Source organism: Triturus cristatus, chromosome 9, assembly GCF_964204655.1.
Source record: "Triturus cristatus chromosome 9, aTriCri1.1, whole genome shotgun sequence".
In the NCBI taxonomy this organism is placed as follows: Eukaryota; Metazoa; Chordata; class Amphibia; order Caudata; family Salamandridae; genus Triturus; species Triturus cristatus.
In genome coordinates, this window is record NC_140592.1 from 1,161,188,931 (window position 1) to 1,161,214,097 (window position 25,167).

General features: G+C 43.9%; 1 protein-coding gene across 8 annotated transcripts in view; it reads left to right on the forward strand.

Moving 5' to 3' along the window:
- Positions 1–25,167, forward strand: part of SMOC1 (SPARC related modular calcium binding 1) — a 798,046-nt gene that overhangs the window by 650,103 nt on the left and 122,776 nt on the right. The window lies entirely within an intron of this gene.

Sequence of the window (25,167 nt, forward strand, 5' to 3'; positions counted from 1 at the left end):
GACATTTGCCTAGAGAAATCTCATGTAATATGCCATTTGAAACGAAAACTAATGTGTCTGCATGATTGCTTTAAAGCCCCCTCTAAATGACATCAATAGTTCTATAAATAATGTGTACCAGAAAGCAAAAAATGTCACAATCAGGGTTAACATTTAGGCAGTTCTCAAAATAGTTTGTCATTGTAGTTCTTGGAAACCAGACTGATTACTACCAAACTTTGGACGAAGGTATGGGTGGAAAGTACATCACCTTGGAAACGAACCCCCCCGCCCCCCCCCCCCCCAAATTCAAGTACCGGTTTGGTCTTAAACAAAATATCAAGATGTATAATCACTTTGTTGATCCAATCAAGACTAGTCATGTAACATCTTGGGTTTATTGTGGATATCAAAGAATACACTTTTTCTCGCCTTTGTGGTGACATCAGAAATCTCAGTCCAGATTATTTTTCATTGTTAGTATTTGAGAGCATTTCTTTTTAAGTGTGTGGATTATCATTATTGTGCACTCAAGTAAAACAAATGCCTTTATCTGATCATTTTTAAGAATGTTGGTTGAAAGTTCATTTGTAACTCCATTGTGTTCTTTTATAGATATGGCTTGACAGTGCAGCCGTCTGCCAGTGTTTGTCTTGATTGTTAAAAAACATATAAAACGATGCACTTCTGAAGTATAAACAGCTCACTATATGCTGTATGTAGGTTGTTTAGTGTATCATTTTTGCTTCAGGGACTGTATTCATTCAATGCACGAGGTTCACTGTTTTTAGTATTTGGCAGGTAGTAATTGATAAACAGAATCTATATTGAAAATAAGGCTTTCCCCTCTAAAAAAGATACATTTTACATTATAAGAAAATGCTGACGAAATGTATGACGTACAAATTAAGTATACAAATGCCCTAAAATTAGATGTCATCTGTTAATTTTAGAGAAAATTCTTTTTTGGCGGGAAACTACTAAAATTATTAAATTATTTCCAAGTTTTCATCTTCGTTTAGATTGGGTGTGCCATGGCCTCCTTCTATTTCGCTGGTTTAATGTCCATTGTGGGCCCTCTTTTGTGTCCCTGGTTATAAGTGCCGTTTTTGTACTTCTTAAATATAGTACCTATAGAGAAATAATGAATCCTGTCTCAGCAATATAAACACTGCCCCATAAATGTAATATTTTCAAAACTAAATATCACCATAACTGTGCAATAAAATTATAATACATGGGATTCTGTAATCCCTGTATAAATGGCAATATCTAATGTCGTTATAATCTGCAACTTTGTGACACATCCAGTCGCTGATTTACAATGAAGACGTAAGAACTCAACTATTATAAGTTATTACAGTTGAGTTCTGATGTTCTAATTGAAGCAGCTGTTTAAAGCAATGAAAACTGAACATTGCTTTTCTTTCTTCTGCTATATTGTAATAGCTTACAATGATAACCAGATAGAATAGATGTATTTTTGCACTCCTTATATACATACAAGCTATACTCTTTCTGCATGTTTCTACATACAAAGCTAGTGCAGCTTTTTTTTGGAAAATTGATTTGTAATTGTAACTGGACAAATATCCAACAGGTCTTTGCTCATGAGAAATAGCTACGCACCAAGGTTTCAATTGGTTTGTTGGAAAGAAGTTGGTGTGACAATGCATTATATGGGATGAAGTACCCCTTGGCGTACATGATAAGGATATTTCAAGTCATCGTTGAGTTCCATAACGTTATAAAGGAACTTGGCTTTCAGCTTTGTTCCTTTATGTGGTTATGGAACTCTTCGGTGACTTGCAATATTCTTATAATGTATAGAAGGGTGTACTTTATCCCTTATATACTGCTCACATCACACCACCTCAGAAGGAGCTCCACTTGCTCCCCATACACAAATGAGCACAAATCAAATTCCTCACCCCAGCTTTTCAACCTCTAGATAACAGTGGCCCAGCATACGCCAACGATCGCATCTGCTTTCACAAACATTTGAGACACCTCTGCTCATCCGGAGTCCTGCTTGCACACATCTCACACATACGGAAAACCAGATCCGGGGGTCAAGCCTACTCCTACATTGCTTCCAAAGTGTGGAAAGACCTGCCACAACACATAAAAGCCTCCTCCTCACTTCTTGAATTTGTACCAGAAGCTGAAGACCTGGTATTTTGAGTAGTCCCACTAGGTCCTAGGTTTGACTAGGCTCACACTTGCTCAGCATTGGATACCCTCCCGGGTGACAGTGCGTTTTACAAATCTGCATAACATAACAAGTTGGGGCAGGAGAGGTAGTGGTAAGAAGGCAGACAGGAGTCCTGAGTTCCACTCCACTCGAAACGCATCTCAGAGAGAGAGCCGTCTTGTACACTACAGCGAGCAAAAATGCTGATATTGTGCATTCTCTGCAATGGCAAAAAGATCAAGCCATTTTTCGAAGACTCCCTGCACCACCTCTGGATGTAACTGACATTTGTGATACGGTAGGTGTCAGAGTTTGTCTGCCCGGGCGTTTAAAGATACTTCAAGGTGGTGCGCCACTAGGAAAATCCGGTGACAATCCAGCCCCTTCCAGGGACATGGCGCCTCTTAACACAGTGCCCCACCAAGCCCTGCTTGTTGCATTACCATCTGGAGAAGACGTTGTCCATGAGCATCTGCAGCAGCCTCCCTCTGACAGTGGACCTGAAGGCTTTCAATACCAAGCAAATTGCTTGCAGCATCAGCAGATTACTGTGGAGCCAAGCCTCAGCAAATACCAAAGTCCTCTGATCTCCTTTCTCCTAGATGCCCTCCACCCAATCCAGGAGTGATGAATTAGTCACCACTGTCAAATCTGGGTAGAGTAAGGGGAGGTGTCTGCCACTGAACCAATTTAGGTCCAGCAGCCATGACTGCAGGGCTTTTCCTCTAAGATTTGGACATGACTGGACAGATCCCCCTGGTGATGGGCCCACAGGGACTTCAGATCTCACTGCATAGCTCACATATGTCCTCTGGTGTTGTACGGTTCCTATGGATCTAGTAGAACTGTGTATTAGATCAGCATAACTTCATAATACAGAGACTGTGGCTTGTTATACCATCAGTAAAGTTTGGTTCAGCTAGCTCTCCGTACAGCCTCTAAACTCATAACCCTCCATTATAAATGCTGTTAGCATCCTCGAACATGACCACTCTCATTCCCAAGGAATTTGTTAAAACAGATCTGACCCTTTTGTTTGTCACTTTTGCATGCCCAATGTTTCAGAATGAGAAGAAATAATACCTTTTTCAAATATTTATTGAAAAGATCTAATCATTGGTAATAAAACATGAACTGCGCATATTAGACAGATGAAATACATCATTGTTATAAGCATGAGTAAAATGGTGAAAACCACAAACAATTTAACCACGTTAATTGTTCCTAATGTTACTCCTATCTATCACTAATATCCCAACTCTAGTGAGAGCATTGTGAGGGTACCTTCTACCAGGCCCTGTTGGAATAATCTAGCCCCATACCTTGGTGTAATGTCTCAGGAAGCCGACCTCAGTGCATTTAGCAAATGCACTCTGTCCTAGTGTGCAAGCCTGCACACATCTCCAGTTGTGCAGCTATCTTCCTTCCTAGGGTGAACGCCGGGGCCTGAGAACTGCATCTTAGTGACAGCTCACAGAAGCTTCCTTTATAACTCCAGTGTGAAGTGCCTCTTACCGAATTCAAATCGGATGCTGTTTAAATAATAAAACAGCCTTATCTCATTCTGCTAGACGCAGAACAACAGCTTTAGTTAGTCTAGTGAAAAGAGTTGTCTTCCATGAGCACATATTAAAGCAAGGACACCACATTTTAGTACGTGTGTTCCTGAAACTAACAGTGAAGACTACAGAATGAAAAATAAAAATGTGCATGTCATTTTCTTGTGTTAGTGAAAAACCTATTCAACCTCCATCTAAAAACGATAGCTACCTAAAAAAGGAAAACTAAAATAGAGACAAAATGTAATCCACATAACAGCTATACAGAAAAATAGCAATACCAATAAGTGTATGTAAAAAGCCTAGCGTTTCATATTAACACTTTAAAAGCATAAGCAGACTCGGAGTTCATAAAACATGGCAATAAAAGGATGTTTACTATATAAAAAAATAATCATAAAGGCCAATTGAGGAGTCTAGGAGGCATCTGAACTGAAGGAAGGCATCTCCGAAGTGTCCACTACATCCATGTCCTGAGTGTCATTAAGGCTCAGGAGGGAACCCGCATCAGCAGACATCACATCGAAAGAGGCCAGAAGCACAAGATCCAAGTAACAAAGATAGTCATCACCAGCCCATTGTACAGATGTCAAACACGACAGTGGCAGGAGTGCAGCATCAGAAGAGTGCCCGGATATCAGGAAACCTGAAGTGATATCTGTCATTGGCAAATCGCGACTCATAGTAGGCATCTTGTAGCAAAGGAAGAGGCATCATTAGACAACATAGCCGACGTGACTTAAAGGACACACAAGCAGATTTATATCTGAAGACTGCAAAAATTGCGTAGCAAGTCAATTGTCGGAAGGACAGAGACCAGTTTTAGTTCAGTTCTTGTAAGATTGACTCTCTGAAACACACTATCATGTGTTGATGACACAGAAAGGCGTGTGACAGTTTAATTCCCATTTGGCCTTGTGGTGGGAAATCCACTGTGGAGCAACAAAAACAGAACCAAGGTAGCGACAAGGAGCAATAAAACAATTGGAAAGCCTCCAAAAATGCTTGAGAATAAGGAATGCAAAGAGGACGGAATAATTCCAAGTACAGTCTGAAACACAGAAACAAGTCCAGACCCACTCATTTAAAAAAAATGTGCAACTCCACTAGTGTTAGATACATTCACAATTTGGTGCACAAGCTCACCGAAATGCTGAGGCAATTGAGTTTGTAAAAGGGACTGCACCTCGGACGAGGAGCATGCTACTTTGAGATCAAAAGTTTCCTGGGCAGATGTAAGAGTCACATTTTGTTAAAACAATAAGGCTTTCCGTAAGCTCAGGTGATCAAAGCGTATTTTATCTATGGGGACCTTGGGCTACAATGTCACGTCCCTTGTGGTATGTGTAGGAGAGTATAACGCATGCGTACAGCAAGTTACAACCATGGAAACAGTAACCACATAAAGGACACCTGGTTTAACCGTGCATCAATTTTTATCATTTAAAATTAAATCGCTTCTATTAAAAAGCATCACAAATTTAGTTTTGATCAATTGTACAGGAACATCTTTCAAATGACATAATATCCACAGCTTCATTACAAACACCATGAAGTGTAATCTCTCTACAGACCAATGAGTGATCTAAGGAAGTTCCACAGTCACTTAGAATAAGAAACACTTCTTTGTTCCCATGCATGTATCTGTAGTGAAAAGGGGGGGACCAGCCTTTGTGTAAAAAATGTGTACCCATCCCTTCATATCTGCCTATTTGAAAGTGGCGAAGACATGATGTGAAATCAAAGGTTGTATTACTTTACAATGCATGCTTTTACCCCGCATGCCGTTGCAATGCAATTTGTTACCCCGACTTGCTGTCGGGGATGCGCTGGAGTTTGGAATAGTATAATTTACTATTTCAACTCCAGTCTATGCAACAGTAGGGAAGGTGTTGGAGTTAAATCCAACACCTTATACCCCTCAAGCAACCCATTTTTGTTGTAATGGCATGCGGGGTAAAAGCATGCGTTGTAATGCATGTGTTGTAACGGTTGTTTCCCGAAATCAAACGTGGAAATCGGAAGAGAAATGAAACCATGAATGAGCCAAATCACAGATGGTGTTTCAGCAACCAAAAATGTTACTTTTTCTAAATGCCCGATATTAAGCATAGTGTAGGTGGAATTATTGTTTAGCCATGATTCTTTGCATATGTGACAAATTATAAGGTCAAAACAATTCAGTAGCATTTAAATAATTCCACGGCATTCATTTTGATTTTAAAACCTGTAAATTGCAAATTAATTGCAAAATCAATCTCGAGTGACTGGCCATGTTGAAGCACAGACATGTCATTTTGAATGATATCAAATGCAGAGCAAACAATAATATTTAATGAATAAATAAGAGTTGACAATGTGGTCATCTACTTGTGTTTGCTTTGTTCACCTTAAGTTAGCAATGTATGCCCAGACGTGGGTCCCTTGCTCACTTTGCCACTGTATTCAAGGTAGCCTGGCTGATGAGGGGTGTTACCCTCGAACCTATCCCATCATGCTTGTTTTCGGTCCAGGAAAGACCTGGCTTGGCTGTTTGGGCTGGACTTTTCCCATGAGGAACAGGGTCAAGACTGACTTGCATATGGACTGGGTCTGAGCCGGGGTGGCAAAATGAGCTAAAAAACGATGATGGATTCAAACCAGATTTAACAGTCACTGGGGGTGAGTGCCTGACAAGTTTCAGCATTCCATCTATCATCTCCTTGTGTTTGCTTAAGTTGGCATGGTATGCCCAGACATAGGTCTCTTGCTCACTTTGCCACTGGTTTCAAGCTAGCCTGGCTGAACATGAGTGTTACCCCGAAACCGGTCCCAGGATGCTTGTTTACGGTCAAGGGAAAACCTGGGTTGCCAGTTTGGGCTGGACTGTTCCCATGAGGAACAGGGTCAAGACTGACTTGCATATGGCTGGGTCTGAACTGGGGTGGCGAAGTGAGCTAAAGAACGATGATGGCTTAAACCCAGACCCAATAAAGACGGGGGTGAGTGTCTGAAAAGTTTCAGCGCTCCGTCCATCTTCTCCTTGAGTTTGCTTTGTCCTCCCATTATTGACAACTGGCAAAGCCTTTTCCAAATGTTTCTTATCAATTTGTCTCAACCGTTCAGCAGCTACTTGTTGAGAAATTTTCTAAATTTCATTGTAACTGACATATAAAAACGAAAATGCTGCAAATCCATATTATCAGAAAGGAGGGATAAGTGGTGTTTAACTGCTGACAGTGTAGAGTGGTCCAACCATTGTTGGCACAATTTCCCAACATTACATGTAGTGATGACGCTAGAGTGTTGTGTCAGAACATACCAGGGGTTTGACCAGCTGTCAAAAAGCAAGTGGAAGAGTTAAAAAATGAGCATTCCATCCTTGGTATCAACCAGCCATAATAACCACCCATCTTTCCCAGAAAGTGAAAAACTATATGTTCCTTTTTGCACCATTTCATTAAGCTGTTCTTCCATGAACAAACTGTTGCCAGTTATCAAATCTTGCAATAGAGGGAATGCTTGGCGTATTTAAATGTTTAAATTGTCTGTTGTACCAATTTGTTTAAAAAGACCATTTGCAGAGAAATCAGACAATCCCTAAATAAAGCATCAGTGCCACAAACCTGCAAGTGACGTGTTCCCCAAATAGATTTGATCTCAATATTATCTTTCCGATACTCATAACCCCATAGGGAGAGTTATGAAATAAATGAATCAGAATAACTCAATTTTGTTTGCCTACAAAAATATTAAACCTGGTCTGTAGGATCATGACTGGAAAAGTACTGGATTTTTTTCAAATATTTATTAGAACTACCTACAGGTGGTGTCAAACAGTGTTCCAACTCTGTCTAATTAAAAACAGCTCATGGAGTACTAACTCTGTGCAATAAATCATGGGCATAATACTGGTAACAAAACAGTTCACCATAATTTGCAAATCCTCATTTTCAAACAGTGTATGATTGCAGTTCCATATTACTAACACTCATTACATCCTATTCATCTGAAATGGAACTTGTGGTAATAACATCATCCATAGCAATTTTAAACACATATGGAATGTGCAATGTCTCTGTGGGACCAAAATTATCATAGGGAACGTTATCCCATACAATACCATCATGAAGATGGAATGCAGTAATGTCCACAAGGGCCAAGTCTCAAGGGCTAAGACTTTATATGAAGAAGAATGGGGAGTAAGTTCGCCAGCTACCATTTCTAGAGAAGTATGATCAGGGTGATAGTGCCATTCAACAGTAGAAAAAAAGAGTGTAACAAATCCACTTCAAAGGAAGAGAAAATATATTGACAATAAGATACAACAGTATGACCAAGAATGAATCTGTTCTAGCCCAAAAATGTGTCCACACACACCACACAAGGAGGTGTGAGAAGAGGCTGAAGAAAAATCATCAATAAGCACAAAATAGCCAGAGGCAGTTTAAGTAAAAACAGGGACCCCATCACGCAAATGAGAGAAGGTAGGAGCCTCCAAACGCATTTGATAATACCCAACTTCACAGCAAGGAACAGCAGCAGAAAACAGAAAACTTGTGGCAGAAACATACCCTGTGTTTCCATAATCAGTCTGAAGGATCGAAAGTTCAGCATTTGAAGACCTCAGTTGGGACCAGCAAGATTAGGACTACTTACGGCATGTAGCGGAATCTCTTGCAGCGTAAGGGAGAGGTGACAAGAAACTACCCAGAAACCCTTGTGGCCTACTTTGGAGTACTGCCCACATGGTGTAATTTGATAAAATCAATTGAAACCTGTAGTTTTTTTTTACATCCAACAAGCGGTGGCTAAATCACAGTTTGAGTACCTGTGATGGCAAGGACAGACACAGGTGCACAATAGGATGGGCCGAACTCGTCTTTATCTGCAATCGTCTCTCAGACTAGATTCCCAACTTTAGGAATCCAGCCAGAAACAGCTAGTTGCACCTTCGCCCAATCAATGGCAGATTGTTTAGAACTTAAGTTCAATGCTCTTCAAAGTTATTAAGATCTGGTACAAACATTGGAACCCCAAATAATACCTCATATGCAGTTCAACCATGCAACATACGTTTAGGCAGATTATTTAAAGCTCTCTGTACACAAGAAAGGCAATGTATTTTAACTATGAGCGGAATCTAATACTCTAGTTGTTAAGGACTGCATTAAGTCATGGTTCTTCCATTCCACTATCAAATTTTCCTCAGGATGACAGAGGGTGGAAAAATGCACAGCAACACCCAGGTTGGCCATAGTGTCCCAGTATGCAGTAGACGTAAAACCCAGGCCCTGATCCTAGTGGAATGCTGCCACTGCATACGTACCGGTAAAGACTTGCAAATCTTTAATAACTGTTTGGGCATGAGCCTACCACTGTAGCCACTCCCATAGAAATCAAGAACAAGAATCAACTGCCACAAAGATATATTTAAAGGCATTATCCATATGGAGTGGTCTGCAGTGATTTAAAAGACACATTGTTATGGCTTATTTGAAACTAAAAGTGGTGTCTGCGGTGGGCGTTCAACCGTGAGACTTTGGTTGACAAATGTCACAGCAAAGTACACATTTTATGGTCTGCTAATAAAGACCCGACCACCAATATTGTTTCTGTAATAAAGAAACTGTCGCCGCCACACCAGCGTGGGCAGACGCCAAACCCTCAAGAGCTGCTATTATTAACTCTAACCTGCGGTCCTGGTTGGGTATCACACGATCCTTCACCCCAGGAATGAGGTCAAAGGGAACATTTTGAGGACTCAATAAATAGGAGTTTTTTGCTGAATAGCCTTTAGGTAAGGTCTCATCCCTACCTGAGGCAGTGACCACAGCCAAAAAGTCATCATCTACCCTTGTATGAGAACGAGTAATCTCAGCCACAAATGCAGTTGGAAAAGCTGCCTTGGCAGCTTCATCAGCCAATGAATTCCCTGCAATATGTATTCTAACATATTGATAACTCAATGTGTGTATCCCATGGGCCACTGGCAAAGCATTTTTTAGAGCTGCCACTTTTACCCAAAGAAGCTTAAGCTTTATAGTATTTCCTTCAGAATCTCTGAATCCATTCAAGCGCCAATAAGGTAAATTATCATTAAAGGCCTAGATACAGTAATGATAATCACACACTATAAGTGGGGGGAATTCTGAATCCACATTCTGCAAAGCCAGAAACAAAGCTTTTAATACAGAGAGCTGAGAAGTACAGATACCGAAAGGTTTTGTATATATTTATTGTTCCTGAAAAACTCCATCCTTCAAGACACCCTTAACTGCAGCACATGCAGTGGAGTACTTGTACTTTGTACCCACTGCTGGCTAGGATGAACCATCAGTATACATGGGGTATTCCTGTTCCTACTGGAGATATTCCTATGTTCTCAAAGGAGGGTCAAAAAAGTAATCTACATCAGTAGCTATTAAGGAAGTGGCCCACTGCATCCATCTTGGATGTAAGGCTTTTGCGTTAGGAATGCTGGCCTTAGTGACAGCCTCTAGTGCCAGAACAGGAGACATCACAATTAAATGTCTCCCTTGTGCCAATGCATATTCCTTGAACACAGCCATTTGAAATGCAGTCAATATTTATTTCTGTCGATGTAAAACACATTTCCGCATTGGAATATAATTGTGATTTATAAGCAATCAGCACTGTTTCTCCTTCATTAAATAAAACATATATGTAACCACTGGAACCAGCAGTTATTCGGATCACTAATTAGTAAGAGTTAACACAGATATGTAAATGTTTAGACTCATGAATGTTTGCCTGTAAGTTCTAGAGAATATCAGTATGAGGAGTAGACTAAAGGTAATTAGAAAAATCTGGACGAATTAAATCGTACAATGGTCTAAACCACTGTGCCTAATCTGGTAGGCTTTTGCCTTCATTCGATGACTCATATCCTAAGACGAGGACACTGAGAAAAGCAATTTTAGATTCGCAAACATTTAATTTATAGCTATGGTCAGCTAATCCTAGAATAATAGGATATACTGTAGCCAAATGTGTTTTTATATCATCGTCTGTGATGTAAATGTCATCAATGTAAGACTCTGCTTCGAAATACATTTCTTGTAAAATTGACATCACTCGGGAAGCAAACAGCTCTGGACTGTTCTTATAGCCCTGTCAACAGAACTGTGACTGTGTTCCAAATGCTGAGAAACTGGTCCAATTCAGACTTTCAGGTGCTATCTTTTGACAGAAACAAACATGGGGAATGACCAACGTAGTTTTGTATTTTATTTTTCTGAAATATATTATTTATTAAGCCTGTGCTGTTGGAATTCTGTACATTCTGTAATGATTAGCAGCTGAGTTGACCCCACAGCACCACGGGTGCCATCTGTAACGTGGCCTGTAGTTCCTTGCAACAGTAAACAAAATGTATCCAGGATGGCAGCTTCCCTGTTGCAGAGTGTTTTTCCAGCGACTCAGAGGCTACTTCCCAGTGTCACTTCAGTGACAGCACCTTCGGACGCAGGGCTTAGGGCATTCTGAATGCCGGAGAATCTTTGTGAATGGGCATTGGCATGACCTGTGTGCAGTTTTTCTATATTCTCCAGTGCCACTGGTCCTCTCAAGTCGATCGCTTGGACACACTCTGAGTGTCAACAATTAACCAATTATACTGATTTGGCGATAATGAATCAAACATAACAGATACCACTAGGCCCCTACAGGCGCCGGCTGTGGCAGGATGATTTAGATTTCCTGCCGGCCCAGGCCTCCAGGAATTATTGCTGCCGCCCTGCACCAAAGTTAAGTTAGGACAACACTTATCTGACCTCGACGACAGCTGCTGTCCTGTCGCGGGGTCGGATTCTATCCAGTCACAGCGAGTCCGAGAGCAGATGCTGTCAGAGTGTTTTTTAAAGGCACACAGCACAGCTCTCAAAACAGCAGTGCCATCACTGACTCGACTTCCTCCCTCCATAACCAGCTCTTCATACCGTCCGTCGTGTGATACAGATTTCAATCTCATCTACATAACAGCAGCTCTGTCTGCTGCCAGTAAGTGTGACAGTGACTCACAGAGACACTTCAGCAACACCACATCGGGAGAAGGCCTTTTTCCCCAGCTAGGTACAGCAGTAGGTAGAATTGCTGTGACTCAGAAACTTAGGTAATTCAAAAACTAAGGGTGCTGAAATTAAATGTTCCTGTTCAAAGGTCGGAGATTTGTCTACTGGCAGCTCACTCTGCATGTTCTATCGCAGAGTGTTAATATCCCTACTGCAGAGAACGTCACTCTACTATGCAAATCGCAAAACTTTTTATGAGGATCGCTGTAAATAATGGATGCTATGTTAGTGCCCTTCCATATCTAGTGCTGTGCAGCAGTTTCAACATCTTAGAGTTTCGTGTTGCTCAAATGGGTGTAACTTCTGATTTGTACGTGTTTACCTTGTCTTCATTGCTTGAATTTGATTGGGAAAAAGTGTCACTCTTAGGGCCTGATTAGGATGGCTTCCCATAACACGTGTTACGAAACCAGGGCATGATTCAGTGATCTTGGCCCCTTCCCGCATTGCACATAGCCCCTGTGTCTAAATTATACTGGTTATGAGATTAATGGCACAGTATAATTTTATTTTTTTGCAATGTTTAGGATCCACAGATCCTCCTCTGAACCACCAAAGAAGCTGTTGGTAAACCATGCAGTAAAGAAGGGTTTTCCTGGGAAAAGTGGAGGATCCACTGCATCAAAACATTTGCAGAATAGGTGGCTCAGAGAAGAGCCTTTAGGTTCATGATGTCTTTTGTGCACAGTTAAAGATATACTTGGGCAAAACTGTTCAGGTTGCTAAGGAAAATGCTATTATTTTCTGCTGTCAAATTCACTCCATCTCTTCCAAAGCATCTGGCCATGTCAAACCGTATGCTATTATTTGTTTTTAAGGATGTCACCAATAGCTGCCCGTGAATAAGAAATTGCCAGGGAGGAATGTCGTACTGTTATGTTATGTTATAAATATTTCGAAAGCACAACGGTTACCCAAGGGTGTCCTGGCGCTAGTTACTTGTCCTTTGAGCAATGAACGTTATGGATAAATGTTACTTGTCAAAAAGCCAGGTTTTTAGTCCCTTCCTAAATGCCAAGAGATCGGTGGCATTTCTCAAGTGGCAGTGGAGGTCATTCCAGGCTTTTGCCGCGCAGGCAACAAAGCTTCTCCCACCCCACGTAGCTTTTTTTGGGGGTGGTACTGTCACCAATTTGGCTCCAAGCAAGCGTAGAGTTCTTTTTGGTGTGTACCATTTCAACTGTCATTTCAAATGGTCAGGTCCTATTCCTATTAAGGGCTTTGTAAATGGTGCAGAGGGATTTAAAACACACCCAATTCCTCACAGGGAGCCAGTACAGTCCTTTAATTTCTCCAGAAATTGAAGAAAACTTGGACGTGCCAGTAAGCAATCTAGCGGCCGCATTTTGCAACATTTGGAGTTTATTCATAAAACGATCTTGAATGTTTAAGTAAAGACTATTACAGTACTCCAGCTTTGACAGGTCAAGTGCTGTAACCACTGTTCGCCAACTATCAGGTGGTAGAAACGGCAATATTTTCTTGATCGTTCTAAGAACGTACGCAGTGATCGATGCCACTGCATTCACTTGGTCACCAAAGTTAAGTCTATCGTCCACAATTACTCCTAAGTTTTTAACTTTTTTGGTGGGCGTAGGAAGAGTGCCCATAGACTCCGGCCACCAGTTTGAGGTCCAGAAATTGGGATCGTTTGCAAATAGGATGACCTCTGTTTTGCCTGAATTGAGCTTTAGGCAGTTTTCCGACATCCCCCTCCAAACTGCTTCCATACAGTCTTGGAAGCGTTTGTCTATTCCCACTTCCTGTCCTGGTAGCAGAGACACCACAATTTGAGTGTCATCTGCATACGAGGTGAGACCATAACCAAAGGAGCTAATGAGGGGGGGCCAAAGATGAAACATACACACAAATGTGGGGCTTAGAGATGACCCCTGCGGGACTCCACAGGGCAGAACAAAAGGTTTGGAGTAGTATTCGCCCGGAGACACAATTTGTCATCTGTCTGTTAAGAAGGATTTCAAAAGCTCCCATGCTTTAGACTGGATCCCGCATGCCTTCAAAAGATCCATCAACAGGTCATGATGGACCGTATCAAAGACCGTGGACAGATCCAGAAAGATTAGGGCAGCCTTGCCACCCCGAACCACGGCTTCCCTAATCTCTTCTGTGGCTTTTATGAGAGCGGATTCTGTACTATGTCCTTCTCTGAAGCCATATTGGGTGGGAGCCAAGGATTGAGTTTCGCATAGAAGGACACTAAGTTATAGATTCATTGTTTTCTCAATAAGTTTTGCTGGGAGAGGAAGGCGCGAAATTGGGCGTAAATTATTTGGGTCCTTAGGGTCCAAGCTGGACTTCTTTAGTACTGGCAGTATCGAGGCACTCTTCCAGAGTTTAGGAAACTGCTCTGTAATCTTGGCTCAGCTGGTCGAATGTTAGTAGACAATGGTCTTGGAATAACTTTCTTATGGTATTGATGGACTCGTTGTGCCAAACAGTTAGGTCCTCAGCAGTGAAGGACCTGGAGAATCTCAGCAAGCCTCGAAGGAGTATCACTGGAGCATATGGTTGGATATGACATGTCAGTTGGAAAACCCATGTTATAAACTTGTGGGCTACCCAAATAAGCAAGGACCACGAGTGCTGAAGTCTGACAGTTGGTATGAGGAGCTGGTGAAGGGTATCTAAAGGCCCGCCTCCAGTGCCGGTCAAGTATGGGTTACTACCATTCAGGCAATGAGATACCCCCTGGAGCTAGGCCGCAACGTAATACGATTCAATGGAGGGAGCTCCCTACCCTCCCTGCCTCACTGGCAGCTGTAGTATGCTTAGAGCTATATGGTGCCGTTTGTCATCCCAGAGCAGTTCCTCTAGCATCAGATCAAGCTCCTGAAAGAAGAGTCTAGGCGGGTAGATCAGAACATTGGTGAACTCGTACAGTAAACGTGTAAGGATTACCATTTTGGACAGGGTGATTTCCACAGCAGTGACTAGGGGTAAACATTTCTAGAACCTGGTCTGGGATTTGAGAGTTGTTCTGCAAGTGAAGTAACCGGATCCTGAGAGAGCGAACTGTTACCCTCACCCAAGTCAGCAGATTTTGCCAAGTCGGATCTCCTGTGGCGGCTCATCATGGAAGAAGCGAAAGAAATACGAATTTGTCCAATTCACTCGCAGGCTCGCTGCTTCCTCAAAATCCTGGAGGGTTGCATCATGGATATACAGCAGAAGGTTGTTGGCATATAGTGACACTACGTGGGTTGTCCTGTCAAGTGGGATCCCCCATTGGTCCCCCTCCCGCCGAAGATGGATAGCCAAGGGCTCCATAGCTAAGGCATAGATGAAAGGAAACAGGAGGCAGCCCTGATGGGTGCTCCTGCCGATTGGGATGAGTACAGAAATTAGGCGACCAACTCACACCTGAGATGATGGGTCGGTATATAGTAGTTTGATGAATGCTAGAGGGTGCTTACCAATGCCGAGCTGGACCCACACCTTAAAGAAGTAGTCCCAAGACAGCTTATCAAATGCTTTCTCTAGGTCTAGTTTCGGACTAGGAGCGTGAGGGAACAGCAGTGACACCTGGTCCATCACATGGAATAGCCGTCAAATGTTATTGGACAGGCTATGACCAGGGACAAACCCATTTTGATTGGGATGTATGATATTGGGTAGTATCTGAAGGAAGCGTCCGGGGAGTATCTTACCCAATATTTTGTAATCAGCGCCCAGTATGGCTAAGGGCCAGTAAGAGGATAATCGGGTGGGGTCTCTACCTGGCGTAAGCAGGAAGAGGAGGAAAGACTCCTGAAAAGATGTTGGGAGCTTCCCATGTCAAGTGCTTCATAGATGTTGGTCAGTTTAGGGGCCAGGTGAAGTGAAAAGTAATTGTAGCTCTATAAAGGGAGTTGGTCCAAACCTGGGGTCTTGTTTCTGGCTAAATCATGGATTGCTTTCTTCACCTCTGCCACTGTGATTAGGTTATCGAGTTTTTTTTAGCTCGATGGCTGAGATGTGAGGAAAGGGAGGCTCACCAGGAACAACACTGCTGCATCAAACGTGCTGCAGAGGGGTCCCCGGTATAGTAGTCAAAGAACGCTATTAAAATGGATTGCTCAGAAAGTAAGGGAGGGCTGTGGCCTGTGTCTATCTTGATGATAGCACAATGGTCTCCTGATGCGCCAGTCATGCCAGGAGGTGGCCCGGCTTATCCCTGCTTGAGTGTAGGCACGTAGTGTAGGCCACAAAACTGTAGGGCGGCATGACGGCCTTTGGCTGCCATTAGAGCTGTGTGCATGTCGGCATTGTTGGCCCCTGTTGCTTGATGTCTGCCATGGTTATCTTGATTTTTATAAGGTCTCTGTTCAGCTCTTGGCGCACTCCCGCTATGCCTTGAATGCAAATGCCCCTGGTGACCGCTTTGAAGGAGCTCCACTCGACTGCTCATGTGGAAGCTTTTGCTTGGTTTTCAGTAAAGGAACGGCCTATATGTGTGAGTTGGGAGTCACAAAAAGTTGGGTTGTCTAAGACATCTGGGGGTAAATGCCAGGTGGGGGCTGGCGATGGGGTTGTGCTCCAGTCTATACCAATTATGTGTGCTGTATGGTCGGAAATGATGTGCCAGAAGTAGTCCCAATGTTTGAGTTGGGGTAGGATGTAAGCTGAGCAGAGGAATTGGTGAAGACGGATGTATAAGTCGAGGGGGAATGGATAATGTGAGTACTGCTTAAGTTGCAGGTTGTGTGTCCTTCAGGCATCCAATAGTGCCCAATGTTGTGCCCAGCGGGCGAATTGTGTGGAGTGGAGGTGTGTGGGCGCCTGGGAGAGAGGTGGATGCAACCGGTCTAGGTGGACGTCAGGAACATTATTATAATCCCCACCCAGTATCCACGTGATATGTCTGCCCACCGGGCCAACACACCAGACAGGGATGCCAACCAAAGATAAATAGTCCAACCATTATAACATTATTATAAGATTATACCCCTATGTAATATTACCTATACTATCCAGAACATAGTGGGAGTACCCTCTGCCAGATCCATTGGGACAACCTAACCCCCCATACCAGAGTATGATATGCCAGGAAGCCAGTCTGGATAGAACAGGCTATCATCCTTTGTAGGATAAAGGTTAGAGTCAGCAGGGCTGCATCTCAGTCACAGTGCACAGTGTTCCAGGATAATCCCAGCAGAAGTGCTCCTCTGCCAAATGAAGCACAGAGGCAGTTTATATAATGCACTGTTCCAATCGTACTGAGCCATAGGTGCGGAGCCGATGCAATGGTTTGTCTGGAACCTTAGAGATGTCTCCAAATGGACGACCAAATGCAAGGGCATTTCGTTCAATATAACTAGCCCTGGACAGAGTGTACGAGCAACATGATAATAATGCTTACTAAGAAATTAACAGTATGCAGAATAATTTCTAAGTACATTATTGTGTGAGTGCAAAGCATGTAAAAAGTCACCATTAGAAAAAGATGTCAAGTTAAAACGGTTAACTAAAATGGAGACTTAGCGTGGGCACTGTTTTACCTTACAACAGACTGTTTCAAAGTAATTGCATTCTAATTTGCTGTTGTTCAACAAAATATTAGGTAACAAATAAAGGTACAATGAAAAGTAACCCACAGATTGTGACTGTGCTTCTAGAAAAACACAAGCTCTACTTCCTCAGCTTTGCAAAAGGGCACCATGAACTACAATTATGGTCTTAGTAGTAATTGGCTTAAACTCAATGGTGATGCCAAAGACAAGGATTTTGAGGATGCAGTCTCTTGAGGAACATGCTATGATGGTGAACTTTTGACCTGACCTGAAACTGGACATACTATGATCTGGTAACCTTGGAATCTGCTGTACAGAAAAAGGAGATTGTGTAAAGTTTTTAAAGGTTATGCTAAGTTTAACCAAATGCCTTTGTTTGCAACAAATATTTCAAAAAAAGCTTGCCACTTATTAGATATTACAGCTTGACCCTGGTGATTCATATGAATCCACCCAGAGTGGGTTGGCAGTGGGGGACCTGTTATGGTCTCTTACGTTCCCTGAGGAAATTCCTGGATTTCCTCCCAGTCAAAACGCAGAGGACACTTGTCCACGCTTTAACCACTTCCAGGTAGTGCTATTCTAACTGTCTTTACATTGGTGTGCTGGACTATTTGACCAGAAACTGCGGATTGTTCAAAATGCAGCTGCCCGACAAATAACGGGCTTGTCGAGAAGGGACTTTGTCTCTGCTGTGCTGTGTCCTGTATGAACTGCACTGGCTTTCTATCAAAAACGGATATTATTCAAAGCTCTAATGTTCATTCGTTGCGGCTTCTACAGTCAAGGTCCTTCTTACTTGATAAAGCAAATCTCCCAACATAACCCTCCCAGAGTCTTGAGATCTGCACCGTCTCTACTTGTTCAGATTCCAAAAACCCATTTGGTCAGAGCTGGTGGTCGCTCCTTCTCTGTTCTGATGGGCAGGGCTTGAAATAAACTCCCGCTATATTTGCGCTCCATGCATTGTGAGAGACATTTCAGGAGGGAATTAAAAACAATCAATCAATCAATCATAGCATTTATAAAGCGCACTACATACCCGTGAGGGTCTCAGGGAGCTAGGGGGGGGACGCTGCTACTGTTGGAAGAGCCAGGTCTTGAGGAGTCTCCTGAAGGTTAGGAGGTCTCCGGTTTGCCACAGTCGGATGGGGAGGGTGTTCTATGTCTTGGCGGCGAGGTGGGAGAATGATCTGCTGCCGGCGGTCACTCTTCGTATGAGGGGGTCGGTGGCGAGGGCGTGGTCTGCAGAACACATCTCTGTGTTAAACCTATAGGAATCTTCTGGAACTGGGACACTCCTTCGAGTAGCCGTGCGCTTTATAAATGGCTTCCTTCATTCATATGAAGGTAGCATTTCATATTAAAGCTTGTTACACTGGTTGAACGGATGTGTTGTTGAATGTGCTTATGAAGGATTTCATATTAATATTTCCACGTCTTTCCAAAAAGGATTAGAGAAACTTTGGTTTGAGAACTACTCTTTTTTGCATCTAACCTCTGCTTATGGGTAACCTTTACTGCGCCCAGACTTTAGCTGTGCGTAGTAGAGAATGACTATTGGTTTTGTGCACTACCTGCAGTGGGCAGCCTAACCCTTGCAACCCTTGCAACACATGGCCTTTATTCATGTGAAACAAAGTTGACTGCATATCAAGGAAAATGAAGAACTAAAAACGCTGGCACTTACTTTGAAGATAAACATAAAGAATTATAAATTAAATGGACATATTCTGCTGTCGACAAAAGGGGAAAAACACATAAAAACAACAATTAAATTCCAAGCCTTTCAATATATGTGATCAACTACAGAAATTGTGCAAAAATATTTAAAAATATTTAAAAATATTTAAAAATTCTAAAATATGATGCTATCACTATGCATCTAAAAACATATTCCTTTATGTAAGACCACCTTTACATGTTATATTGCACATTCATATCACAAATTAAAAAGTACATACAATTGTCGACATGGCGTTTCAGTGAACAATAAAGTATTATTTTCATCCACCTTCTTCAACACAAACACATAAAACGTTTTTTTTCTATAGAAACAAGGAAGAACAAAAAGATACATTCCAATTACTACACCATATAGTTAATACGGCAGTTCAAAGTTATAAAATTATATCACACATACAGTAATTAATTATTTTACTCAGGCCCATTTATTTTTTTGAAGAAACTCCCATTAACCAGGAATGATCTGACTCTGGTGTCCCACATGGGAGTTGCACAACTATGGTGCATCATGCCGTAACATAACACGCCCATTTATTTAAAAAAAAAATAAAAAACCCTTTTTAAAAAAAAAACATTTTTATAACCAAGAAATACCAAACGAAATACCTACCATAACATATAATGGCAATTCCTCCTCTGAGTGGGTAAGTGTAGTGAAACGTTGGTGGGCTAATCCTTGCCTCTGTGTCCTTAACAGAATTGAAACTTTCTGATACGACAGCTAGGAAATTTAACAGCTAGGAACCTTTTCATTCTATGTCAGAACCAGAGGCAAGGATTATGCTGGTTTAAAGCTTATCCACCACTAGCGATGCAAAGCTGGGGACAGGCCTTTTAAACCTTTTAATGGTATAGTCTGACGACCAGTCCACCGCATTGAGAATGTCTTCCAGGCGAGCTCCCAAAATAGATGCCTTGGGAGGCCATAGCATCACTAACAGAATGAGCACCAGACACCTTTGTATCAATGCCAGCTTCTTGCATGGTCTGCCTCGTGGGGCTTCCTCATGGCAATCAGGAGTTGATGCTCTCCATAGGGACTGATATCTTCCATCAAATGGAGACTTCCAACTACAGATTCCTTACCTTTGACTATTCCTCAGATGTCACGCTGGATCTGGAAATTTTGTCATGAATAGTACCCCTGAGTGCTGGTAAGTGGAGTTGTTCGGCTCCGAGTGGCATCGTTGGCTTTGTCCACACAAGAAGAGACGTTCGCGCTGCCAATAAAGGTGTTACCCAGATGCACTGACGTCAGTTCTTTTCTTTCCATGCCAGCCAGAAAGAGCTATCCCTTAGTCACTTTTTGACCAGGTAATTTTGATGTTTTGCTGAAGTCTTTTTTGAGGTGTAAATCCTGGTGAGGCAGGGATTTCTTCAAGGAAAACCGGCTTAAAGCTATGAGGCACCTGTCACCGACAGATGTCGGTGACGAAAGAGCACCTTGTATGCCTTTGCTGCCTCAAGAAGGACCGCGTCCCAAAGGCCTGCCCCAATTGTTGAGCCATGTACCCAATGACCTTGAGGGCGCGATCCCTCAAGCTTATGACTGTTCGATGTGCAAAGCGGTCGCAGAGCCCGAGTTTGTCGTCGCATTCAAAGTCATTAGGACATTCAGGTAAGTCTAAGTCCCACAAAAAGAAGTTGTCAAAGTATGCTTCGACTTTACCTCGTCTGCCGGCCGATGAGACAAGGGAGCTTTGCCTCTCAAGGCCTGGATATGCGGTTGAGTCAGTGTCTGGGTTGGCTCCGAGCCTCCCTGAGTTTCCGGCAGCAGGAGCGACTCCCGCCCAATTGCAAGAATTTTATGAGCCATGCACCTTATCTTTGGGAAGCCCGTTCCCTCCAGCATGCCATCAGGCCCGGGGGTTCAGGAGGGGCTTCTACTGGATCCACGACAGTGGCCCCGGCGCCAGTCGGGCCCCAAGGATCCACAGATGGGTCAGCGCCTGTATTGCCACCTTGACCATCCACAACGCCAATCCAGAGGCTGACACTCCTGGTCACTCCACCACCCCAGCTGCACCATCCCCTTTCTCATTCTTGACACAGAGCCAGAAGGGTGTCATCTGCCTTCTGATGGAGCCCGAGTCTAATTCTTAGGGGCTAGGGCTTGGGGAAGATTGGGAGAGGTCGCTGGACCCTGAAAAATACCATCCTTATCAGGAAGAACAGGACTGGGCTGAGGATCTTGGTAAAGCCAGTGGACTGGATACTTCTCCAGATACTGAAATGATCCCCGCCCTGCCGTGGCTATGGAGGAGGGAGCCTTCTCCGCAATGGTGGTGTGGAGGGCAGCTGAGGTCCTGAACATTAGCTTGCCCTCGGTGGCAGTAAAGACTAATGTCTTGAAGGAAGTCCTTCAGCCGTGAGAATCCCCTTCAGAACCACTTCTCCCTTTCAATAGGACACTTTCCGATGTCCTGCTTGGGACTTGGTCCAAACCCAACACAGGGGCTCCTGTGAATAGGAGAATTGCCTGCCACCACCATCCAACTCCAAGGGACTATATTATCCTCACCCAACACCTTACCCTGGAGAGGTTGGTGATCCAAGTATCCACGCTCCACTCAAATCCTGGTGCATTCCCTACCACAGGGAATTCAATAGGCTGGACAAGAAAGATGTTTTAACCTGCTGGCCTGGCACTGTGGTCTGTGAACACTGTGCATCTTTTGGGATGCTATTCTTATGCGCTGTGGGATATGGATGCGCAGGGGCTGTCAACGGTCCTGGAACGGATGGGAGAGATGAAGCAGAGTTCACCATCCATTGTGGACTTGACCCATCTGACTCACTATGTGGTTTTGTCGACAGAGGCCCCGCGACGCCACGCCTGGTTGACAATGACTGGCTTTTCTGGGGCTGTCCAGCCGTCACTCGTGGACATGTCCTATGATGGCTCCCATTTCTTCAGAGACAAGGCGGATTTAATGCTGGAGCCCTTTAAGCAGGCTATGCCCAGGTCCTTGGGTGTTTCCATGGCCCCTCAATCTGCCTTTTGCTCCTTTTATGGCCACAAAAGGGGCATGCCCCGCATCTTTACCCTCCCAGCCATTATGGCATGCAAGCTCTCCTTTCTCTGCATGACTGGGGTTTCTATCGATCCCATGGGTCGGGTGGCCTTTGGTAAAGCCTTATCGGGTAGAGACTATCAGATTCCTTACCAACCCATCCATCTTCCCCACTCTGCGAATGGATTTCTAAGGAACTGGATACCATGCTTGAGATCTCCATATTGGGATCACAACTACCAAGTTAGCCTGCTGTCTCCGAACTTGGGCAGACATGATCATTGCAAATAGGGAAAGTGTATACCCTGCTTCCACTTCTGCAGAAAGCATCCGACGCCACTGCGCTGGGATCTGGTCGCCAACTGAAGTACCTGACTAGCTGATGGCCCAGGTGAGATGCAAAGAGATCCTTCGTGATCTGGCCCCACCTGGTCAGTAGCGCTGGACAGAAAGATGGGTCCAGTTTCCAAACGCTCAAAAACTGCAGATGCCAATCCGCTAGAGGTGCTCTGCCATCACTGAGATGTGGTTCTTGAGGCAGTAGTCCCAAAAACTTCTGGCCAGATCTGAGAGAGTTTTGGATCTCATTCCCCCAAGGGGACTGATATATCGCTACGTTGTACATTTTAGAAAGACACAGATTTCTTTCATTTCTTAGGTCAAACATTTGACTGCAAACGAGCGGCCATCAGTTCGAGTAAGTTGATGTTTTGAGAGATGACCATTTTGCGCCAGTGAATTCCCCACACCGTGCACCCCAATCTTGCTTCGATAATTAGGTCCGGGTGGGATCCGAAGATTGCCCACTTGTTCCAGGCTATGTGTGTGAGCCACCACCATATCTCCTCTCGGATTTCATCCAACAATAGAACCCTCTGTGAGTAGTTGAGTCCCTGCCACAGGCTTTTAGGTGCTGCAGGGACTAGTAATGCACGGGACCCGGGAACATGGCTTGTATTGAGGAGGATAGGAGCCCCACTATCCGCATGATTTGCCGAAGGGAGGTGGATGAATTAGTTGCCGTCCTCCGCAGCGCGTGTTTGATCTTACCTTCCGCAAACAAAGATTCAAGGTGGCTCAAACTAAGTCCACCACGAACCCCAGGAATACACTGGATTTTGTAGGGGACAGTACAGACTTTGCCCCATTATAATGAAGCCCATTGATTCCAGAAGACGTACGGTTGTCTGTAACTGCTCAGGAGGATGTCTTCTAGATACACAATAAGTCGTATGCCCCTGGCCCCAGATGTTCCACAACTGATTTCATGACTATGGTGAAACACCAAGGTACAGAAGACAACCCAAATGGAAAGGTTGTGAACTCAAAGATCTAAAGATGCCACTGGAACTGAAGAAAGCAACGATGTGGCGGGTAGATGGGGAGTGTGGCACGCCATCCAGTCGTTGGATCGGTGAAGGCCCCTAAGAGGTAGATACAGTCCATTTAAAAGTGACGGAAGACCAGACACTTGTTGAATTCTTTGAGATTAATGATCCTACGTTGCCCCCATCCCTTTTCTCGACCAAGAAGAGGTTGCAGAGGAAATTAGAGGGGTGGGGCGATGTCAGCGCAATAGCCCCCTTGGATAGAAGGCCTGTCACTTCCACATCTACCAGCGTGGTCCCTTATTCAAAGAGGGAAAGCAGGAGGGGTGGAACCCACTGGGAGGGTGAGCCGTAAAACTCCATTTGAAAACCCCGAATCGTGTGACGGATCCAAAAGTCCAAAGTGACTGCTCCCCAGTAGTGTGCCAAGTCCCTCAGCCTGCCCCCAAGGCTTTCTTAGGAATGAGGCTCTACTTTGAGTGGAACCTTTGTTGCTGCCTTCTCTATGAGCGCCTCTGGAGCCTCAATGGCAGGGGTAGCCTCTCGAGGGATAGAAGCTGCTGAATCTTGTGGGGTTCTGCCATTGTCCCCTTCTGGGACCATAACCGCTTGCAGGGACTTGGGACTGGGGTCAGCCAGCTGAGCACCCTCTGCCACGACCAGCCCGAGTGAAAACCCGAGGTGTAACAATTCTCTTGATAGCTGCTTGGGCCTTGTTGCACAAATTAAAGGTGTCCACAAACTTGCCTAATTACCTAATAAAGCAGTCACTGAAGAATCCCCCTTGTGCAATTGGCCCTGCTTCCGTGGTGGCCAAATCGCCCAACTTCAGATCTATTTGAAGAGCAAAGACCTGCCCCTCTTAGTAGAGATGGCACAGTTGGCATTACCCAAAAAGATAATGGACAGCTGGACCCACCCCAATAACATTTCCGGGGAGATGAGGGAGCCGGATGCCTTGGCGTCCTTCGCCATGTCGAGGATCTTGGTAAGCGGCAAAGAGATAGAGGAGCTTATCCTGACAGGACTGCCATGATCGGTCTACCTTTTTTTTTCAGTGCCTCTAATGTACTTGGCCAGGAAGGTGGTCATATGGGTGTTGATTTCAGGTGTTATCACCACTTTTCTGTCCAAGAACAGAAAAGGTCTGAAACATCTCTGCCATCTGCAGAAGCCTCTGCTCTATAGGCGCCACCACCTCTGAGACCACTTTCTGAATGGAGGTGTCAATAACATCACAGAAGTTATCAATGGAGTGGTTGGAGATACTCTCCTCCTCCAGGTATGAATCCTCATTCTTGCTCATCATGGTGGGGACAATAAATTATTGACGTCTCCTAAAGTATAAAAGCAGCCCACAGGGCTAGTCGGGGGCATCAATGCCCAAGGACACCTCTCACCCACAAGATCTCAAGGGTCGAAGTGTAATTAATGGAGACACAGTAAAACAGCCTTGATCAGTGCCCCACAAGAAAAACAGAGCGCTGGGCTTCCATGAGTGAAATGCAGTATACAGACCGCTGTTGGGGCGTTCAGACTCCAGGCAGCTGAGGCTTTATTAATAGAAATGATTCCTAGGAAAGAAATGTGGCCCAGAGGCACTTATCTCAGGCTGCTAGAGTAGCAAAGAAAGAGGAGGTAGCAGAGTCGACAAGGGTCTATGAAGAGATACCCTTGATCCTGATTGGTTGGACTGAGGTTTGTCTTTTTTTCCCAGTGATTCATGGGAAATTAAGTTTGTTGTTCTAGCATGGCTGCTGTAATA